Genomic DNA, 6,730 nt, shown 5'->3' with positions numbered 1-6,730 from the left:
CGGCTGGCCTCTCCGGGCCCCCTCTTACAGATGCGCCTCTCTCCCATCTCTGTCTCCGTCCGCAGTGGCCTTGCTCTGTGCACCTCTGTCCTGATGTCCCTCCTCTCGGGGCCCACCCTAATCCACAGTGTCCTCATTTTAACTCAGTTACACCTGCAAAGACCCTGCGTCCAGATCAGTCAGTCACTGGTGCTGGGTGGTCCTGAATTGGGGGAGGCGGTGCAGAACTCAGCCGCTGGCCCAGGTCAGATGCTGCCTCCTAGGAACCCCCACAGGCCGCCCCCTGACCCCCACCACCCCGGCACCACAGGACCTCCCCGCAGTGCGTGGTGGGGAGCCTTTCCCGCCTGTCCGGGCCTCTTGGTGCCACGCTGTTCGGGGACCCTTCTCTATGTCCACAGCCCTGCTTGCCTCTGGGCTGGTGTGCAAACTACAGTGGGTTTTGTTTTGTTCTTTTCTCTCTCTTTTCAAGGCACCACTGTTGAGACCTAGACGTAGAGCCCTCAGCACGGATTTCAGATCGTACAGAACGGATCGTGGTAGCATCGCCAAGCTTCTGCGGAGCAGCGTCTGCCTCATGAACTAGTCCTCCAGAGGAAGGAAGAGGGCAGTGCCGGTGCAGCAGCAGCACCGGGGGATTCACACGGAAGTGCGGGTTTGGGTCCCAGGCCTCCTCGTGTACCTGGTGAGAGTGAGCATGCCCGTGATCCGGCTGGCTAAATCTGGGGTGAAACACGGCATGAAGACCCTGTTGAGGATGCCACTCTCTGCTGGAAGACGTAAATAATCTTTTCTTTCTTTCTTTTTAGGTTTTGCCTTAGGGCACATGCACTCACCGGAGAGAGACAGAGACAGAAAGCGAGAAATCACCCCCTGGGGAATGGCCATGCCGCAATCCCTTCTCCTCCGTTCTCCTCTGGGGATTTTGAGCATGCGTGTACACATACCTTGTGCAATTTTCAAACCATCAGGTCTGGGGCTCGAATAGTGGTGAGCCATGTTAATCTTAAAAGTGGGGGTGGCTAATTGGGCACAGCTACAATGATGCAGCAGCACCATGCCCAGCAAGGTTGGAAGCCACGCGGAAGATAGGTCGGGTCCAGGCCGGTGTGCATCCTACACGGCGGACCACGGTTTGAGTCCCGACCAGCAGCTTGAAAATAACTCCAGCATGTGTGTGTGTGTGTGTGTGTGTGTGTGTGTGTGTGCCAAAAATCCCAAGAGAAGAAGGGATTGTAGCCTTGCCATCCCCCCAGGAGGTGGTTTCTCACTTTCCCTCTTTCTGTCTCTCTCCTTATGACAAAAGCCTAAAAATAATAATAATCATCGTTTTGACTCAGAGACCCACTCAGAAGCACCGCCCTGTGCTCTGCTCTGGGCCCTGGCTCCCACATGGCTGACTGCAGTTGGAACCCCGGCCCCGGTGGCTGGAAGAGCACACCAGGCGCGTGTGCCTGTGTGCCCAAAGCCTGACGAGGGGAAGAAGAGGACGGGAAGGGACCAGAGGCGATCGTGCCCTGGGGGGAGGGGTGCTCTCTCTTTCTCTCTGGTAAGTGCACACACTCTCTAGAGATAAAGAAGAAAAAAAGAGGATTGTTTTGACTCAAGTGCTTATAAAAGTACAGATGAGCTGGAAAGGGGAATGGGTGTCTGCCCGAAGGCGCGCGTACGTGTGTAGGGCGAGTGGCGTGGACGGCCGTGGACCTGCAGAGGGAAGCTGGCTTGTGGAAATGTCCTCCTGCATGAAAATGTTTTAAGATGCAACTCAAATGTGGGAGGTGCAAACCAAAAAATAACTGTATTCTCACGTCATGCCGGATTCGGAAAACAGGGGAAAGGGCGGGCGAGGTGAGACGTGACCTATGGCGGACCGCCCGGCCCAGCCAGAAGAGGCGATGGGGACGATGGGGAGCCGCTACCTGCCATGAAAAAGTGTGTGTTCATCATCCAGGACACCGATGGCTACATTTAATGGCAGGCACGCATAGGACGTCTCCGGTACCTGCTGAGGACTTTCCGGTGTCCATGGAAACCATCCTCAGCGGCTGCAGACCATTCCTTTCACTGAGGCTGAGCGCGGCACGCTAAACCGCCCCTACTGCTGGCTACTCAGGGCCTTTCCAGCTTCAGGCTTTAAAAGTGATGTGCAAGTGAGGGGCAGTGGGCGGCATGGAGGTTAAGGCGCTGGATCCCGCATGGCCAGCTGCATGGTTTGAGTCCCGGAGCTGGCGACTGAAAGTCATACTGGGTGTGTATGCGTGTCCAAAATCCCGAGAGGAGAATAGAGAGAAAAGTTTGTGGCATGGCCATCCCCCCTGGAGAGCTTCCCCTCTCCCTCTCTCTGTTTCTATCTCTCTCCAGTGAGCACGCACACCCTTTGGCAAAACCTGGGGGGGGGGGATACGTGCGTGTGTGTGTAAAACGTTGCCCACATTTTGTTTTACTTCTTCTGGCTAGCTCTCTGCAAGTGACATTTCTGAGTCACATTTTTGTTTCCGAATCCATGATTTCCAGGTGGAACTCCCAACCAAGGGCCAATTTGGCTCTTAGCTGCGTTTGGTTTTTAAAACGTGCAGCAACATTTTACAGTCAGACGATTTTGCACTGTTCCTCAGGTTTCCAGCTTAGCTTGGCAAACCAGAGCTGCCCCATCAATCGATATAGTACATCGACAGAACGGAGAGAAAACTGTGCGATCCTCTCCATCGGCACGGAAGAAGCATTGATCAAAAGCCAAGTCTTTTCTTGACGAAAGCACCTCAGCTACCTGGGAACAGGGGAAATTCCCTCCACACGCTGAAGGGCATTGACAAAACAGCCTCTGCTAACCTCACACAGGGAGGAGAACAGCTGGAAGCTTCCTCTAACACAGGAACGAGACAAGGGGTGCCCTTTCACCCCTCTCAGTCAACAGAGCATAGAATTCTACTTCATAAGAGAGATTTTTGCTATAGGACGCATGTGCTCGCCAGAGAAATAGAGAGACAGTGAGACAGAAAGCGAAAAGCCACCCCCCAGGGAGATGACCACGCTGCAATTCCTTCTCCTCCATTCTCCTCTTGGGATTTTGGACATGCACACACACGTGCCCAGCATGAGTTTAAGCCTCTGGGTCCAGGACTTGAACTTCAGTCAATTATGTGGGAGTCCACTGACATAACCAATATGCCACATACTGGTCCCCAGAGCTCTAGAATTCTAGCCAGAGAAATCAGGCAAGCCAAAAATAACAGGCATCCCTACTGAAAGGGAAGATGTGAGACTATTCACAGGTGACATGATCTTACATGGCGAAGATTCAGAGAGTCCAATGAAAAACTATTAGCACTTATAATTCAGCGAAGTTGCTGAGTACAAGGTCCACACACAAAAATCAGTTGTGCTTTTCTACCCTGGCCATGAACAATCAAAAAAGAAATAGAAAACAATTCTATTTACAATGTCATCCACAAGAATAAAACACTTGGGTATACATTAATGAAGGTGGCAAAAGATTTGCACACCGAGAACTACAAGACATGGCTGAGCAGAACGAAGGGAGACCTAAACACATACATGGAAACACACCTCATGTGCGCGGATTGGAAGACTTACTATGATTAAAATGCAATATTACCCAAAGCAAAATACACATTCAACGGAATCCCTATCAGAATCCCAATGGCTTTTTTTTTTTTCTAGAAATGAAAAAAAGCTGATCCCCAAATTGATACAGAATTGAAAGGAACCCTGAAGAATTGAAACTGAGGGAACCAGCAGTTAGCGTAATGGCTATGTCGCTGGACTCCCACGTAGTTGACCACAGTTCGCATCCTGGACCCGGTGGCTTAAAACTCACACCGGGCGTGTGTGCGTGAGTGCCCCAGATCCCAAGAGGAGAATGGAGGTGAAGGGATTGTGGCGTGACCATCCCTCCTGGGAGGTGATTTCTCACTTTCTGTCTCTATGTCTGTCTCTGTCTGTCTGGCAAGCGCATGCGCCCTATAGCAAAAACCTCTCCCCCTCAAAAAAAAAGAATCGAAACTGACTTGGAAAAGAACAAAGTTAGGGACCAGCAATTAGGTTAATGGCTATGTCGCTGGACTCCCATGTAGTCAACCGTAGTTCGAGTCCCAGACCCGGTGACTTAAACTCATGCCGGGCGCATGTGCGTGCGTGCCCAAGATCCTGAGAGAATGGAGGAGAAGGGATCGCAGCATGGCCATCCCCTCCTGGGGAGGGGGGTGTGATCTCTCACTTTCTGTCTCTCTATCTCTCTCTGTCTTCCTGGCAAACACACGTGCCCTATAGAAAAAAACTCTCAAAAAAAAAAAAAAAGAACAAAAAAAGAACAAAGTTATAGGACTCACATTTCCTGGTTCCAAAACTTATTACAAAGCTACAATAATCAGAACAGTGTGGTAGTGGCCTAAGGACAGGCTATACATCAATGGAATAGAGGGAGGGTTCCGATATAAACTGTCACATGTGTGGTCAGTTGTTTTTTATTTTTATTTTTATTTTAGAGTTTACTTATTTCTTTCTTCCATGAATGAGAGAGACAGAAAGGCAGAGAGAGAAAGAGAAAGAAAGACGCCCCCCCGACATGGTCCCAATGCAGTAATCCACCTCTAGTCTTCAGCCGATCAGCATCACGGGCAAGCGTGTGCCTGGTGTCCTCAGGGAAGTCTCTGAACGTGAACCAGGAATCTTCTCATATGGGATTACCTCATAGAGCCTGGTGTTTTACCACTGCACCACCAGGGGCCCCTGGGTAATAATTTTTTTTTAATTGCCAAAGGGCAGATGCACTCATCAGAGAGAGAGAAAGAGAGAGAGAGAACCTCCCAATGGGATGGTTATGCCACAGAGCTTTTTTCCCATCAGGATTCTGAGCGCATGTGCACACATGACAGCATGTTTTTCAAGCCTCTGGGGCTGGGATTTGAACTGCAGTCAGTCATGTGGGATCCAGCTCCTTAACTGTTGTGCTACAGGGCCTGCCACTAACTAACCTTTAAAAACATTTGCCAGTGGCCACGTGCACTTAGCAGACACAGACCGAAACAGAGAGAGGAGGAGAGGGAGAAAGCATCCCCTTAATGGGGTGTGGCCATGCCCCAATCCCTTCTGCATTTCTTCATCCTGTCAGGATTTGGGGCATGTTCACACACAAACCCAGCATGTTTCTCAAGCCTCCGGATCTGGGACTTGAACTGCATGGCTGGCCCCGACATGGTTGGTATTCGGCTCCCTTAGCCACTGGGCTGTAACGGATATTTGACAGTGCCATCAGGGTCATCTAATGGGGAAAACCGGTCTCTCACCAACTGGATAGCCCAGTTGTCCACACAGAGGAATTAAGTGGGATCCCCTTCCTCACATCATATACAATTAAATTGAAATAAATCAAAATTATAATTGTAAGAGCTGAAATTATGAAACTCTTAGAAGAAAACACAATGGCAAATCTTCGCGATCTCGGATTTAGCAATCTCTTAGAGTGATAACAAAAGCAAGCACAGGCAACAAAAGCAAAAATAATTGGACTTTTTTTTTTTTTTTTTGAGAGGTTTTTGCTATAGGGCACATGTGCTTACCAGACAGACAGAGAGAGAGAGACAGAAAGCGAGAAATCACCCCCTGGGGGGATGGCCATGCCACAATCCCTTCTCCGCCATTCTCCTCTTGGGATCTTGGGCACGCACGCACACGCGCCTGGCGTGAGTTTAAGCCACCGGGTCCGGCACTCGAACAGCAGTCGACTACATGGGAGTTCAGCAACATAGCCATTATGCTAACTGCTGGTCCCAAAATAACTTGGACTTCACTAAAAGTAAACACTTTTGTGCAGCAAAGGATGCTTTCAAGAGAATGAAAAAGCAACCCACAAAATTAAGAAAAACATTTTCAAATAATACAGTTGAAGGGACTAGCAGTTAGTGTAATGGCTATGTCGCTGGACTCCCATGTAGTCAACCATGGTTCAAGTCCCGGACCCGATGGCTTAAACTCACGCCAGGTGTGTGTGGGTACGTGCCCAGGATCCTGAGAGGAGAATGGAGGAGAAGGGATTGCGGCGTGGCCATCCCCCCTTGGGGGGTGATTTCTCACTTTCTGTCTCTCTGTCTCTGTCTTTCTGGTGAGCGTACGCACCCTATAGCAAAAACCTCTCCCCCGCAAAAAACACACAAAAAATACAGCTGATAAAAGTGTAATATCCTGAATCTACCAAGCACATTTTTAACTCAACAACCAAAAAACCCCTAACAACTCAATGAAAAAATAGGCAAAAGACCTGACTCCAAAGAATACATCCAAATGGCCAATGAGCACGTGAAAAGCGGGGCAATGTCTTAGTTACTGGGGAAATACAAATCCAAACCACAACGACACACCACTCCACACCCACTAGGGTGGCTATAATTTTCATGAAAACAATGGAAGTCTTCTTTTTTTTTCCTTAGGGCATGTGCTCTCACTGGGGAGAGATGACACAGTGAAAGGGAAGTGAGGAACCATCTGCCCAGGGGGATGGCCATGCCGCAATCCCCTCTCCTCCCAGGATCTTGGGCACGCACATGTGCCTGGCTTGATTTTGAAGCTACCAGGTCTAGGACTGAACCGTGGTCAGCCACGTGGAAGTCCAGTGACATCACCACTATGCCATCTGGAAATCTATTTGGAAGACTTTTTTTTTTCCTTTTTTTTTTTTTTTTTTTTGAGGTGGGTTTTCCAATTGGGCGCATGG

The sequence above is a fragment of the Tupaia chinensis genome, unplaced genomic scaffold, assembly GCF_000334495.1.
Source record: "Tupaia chinensis unplaced genomic scaffold, TupChi_1.0 Scaffold138725_1, whole genome shotgun sequence".
Lineage (NCBI taxonomy): Eukaryota > Metazoa > Chordata > Mammalia > Scandentia > Tupaiidae > Tupaia > Tupaia belangeri.
Note: the sequence above shows the minus strand (reverse complement) of the source record.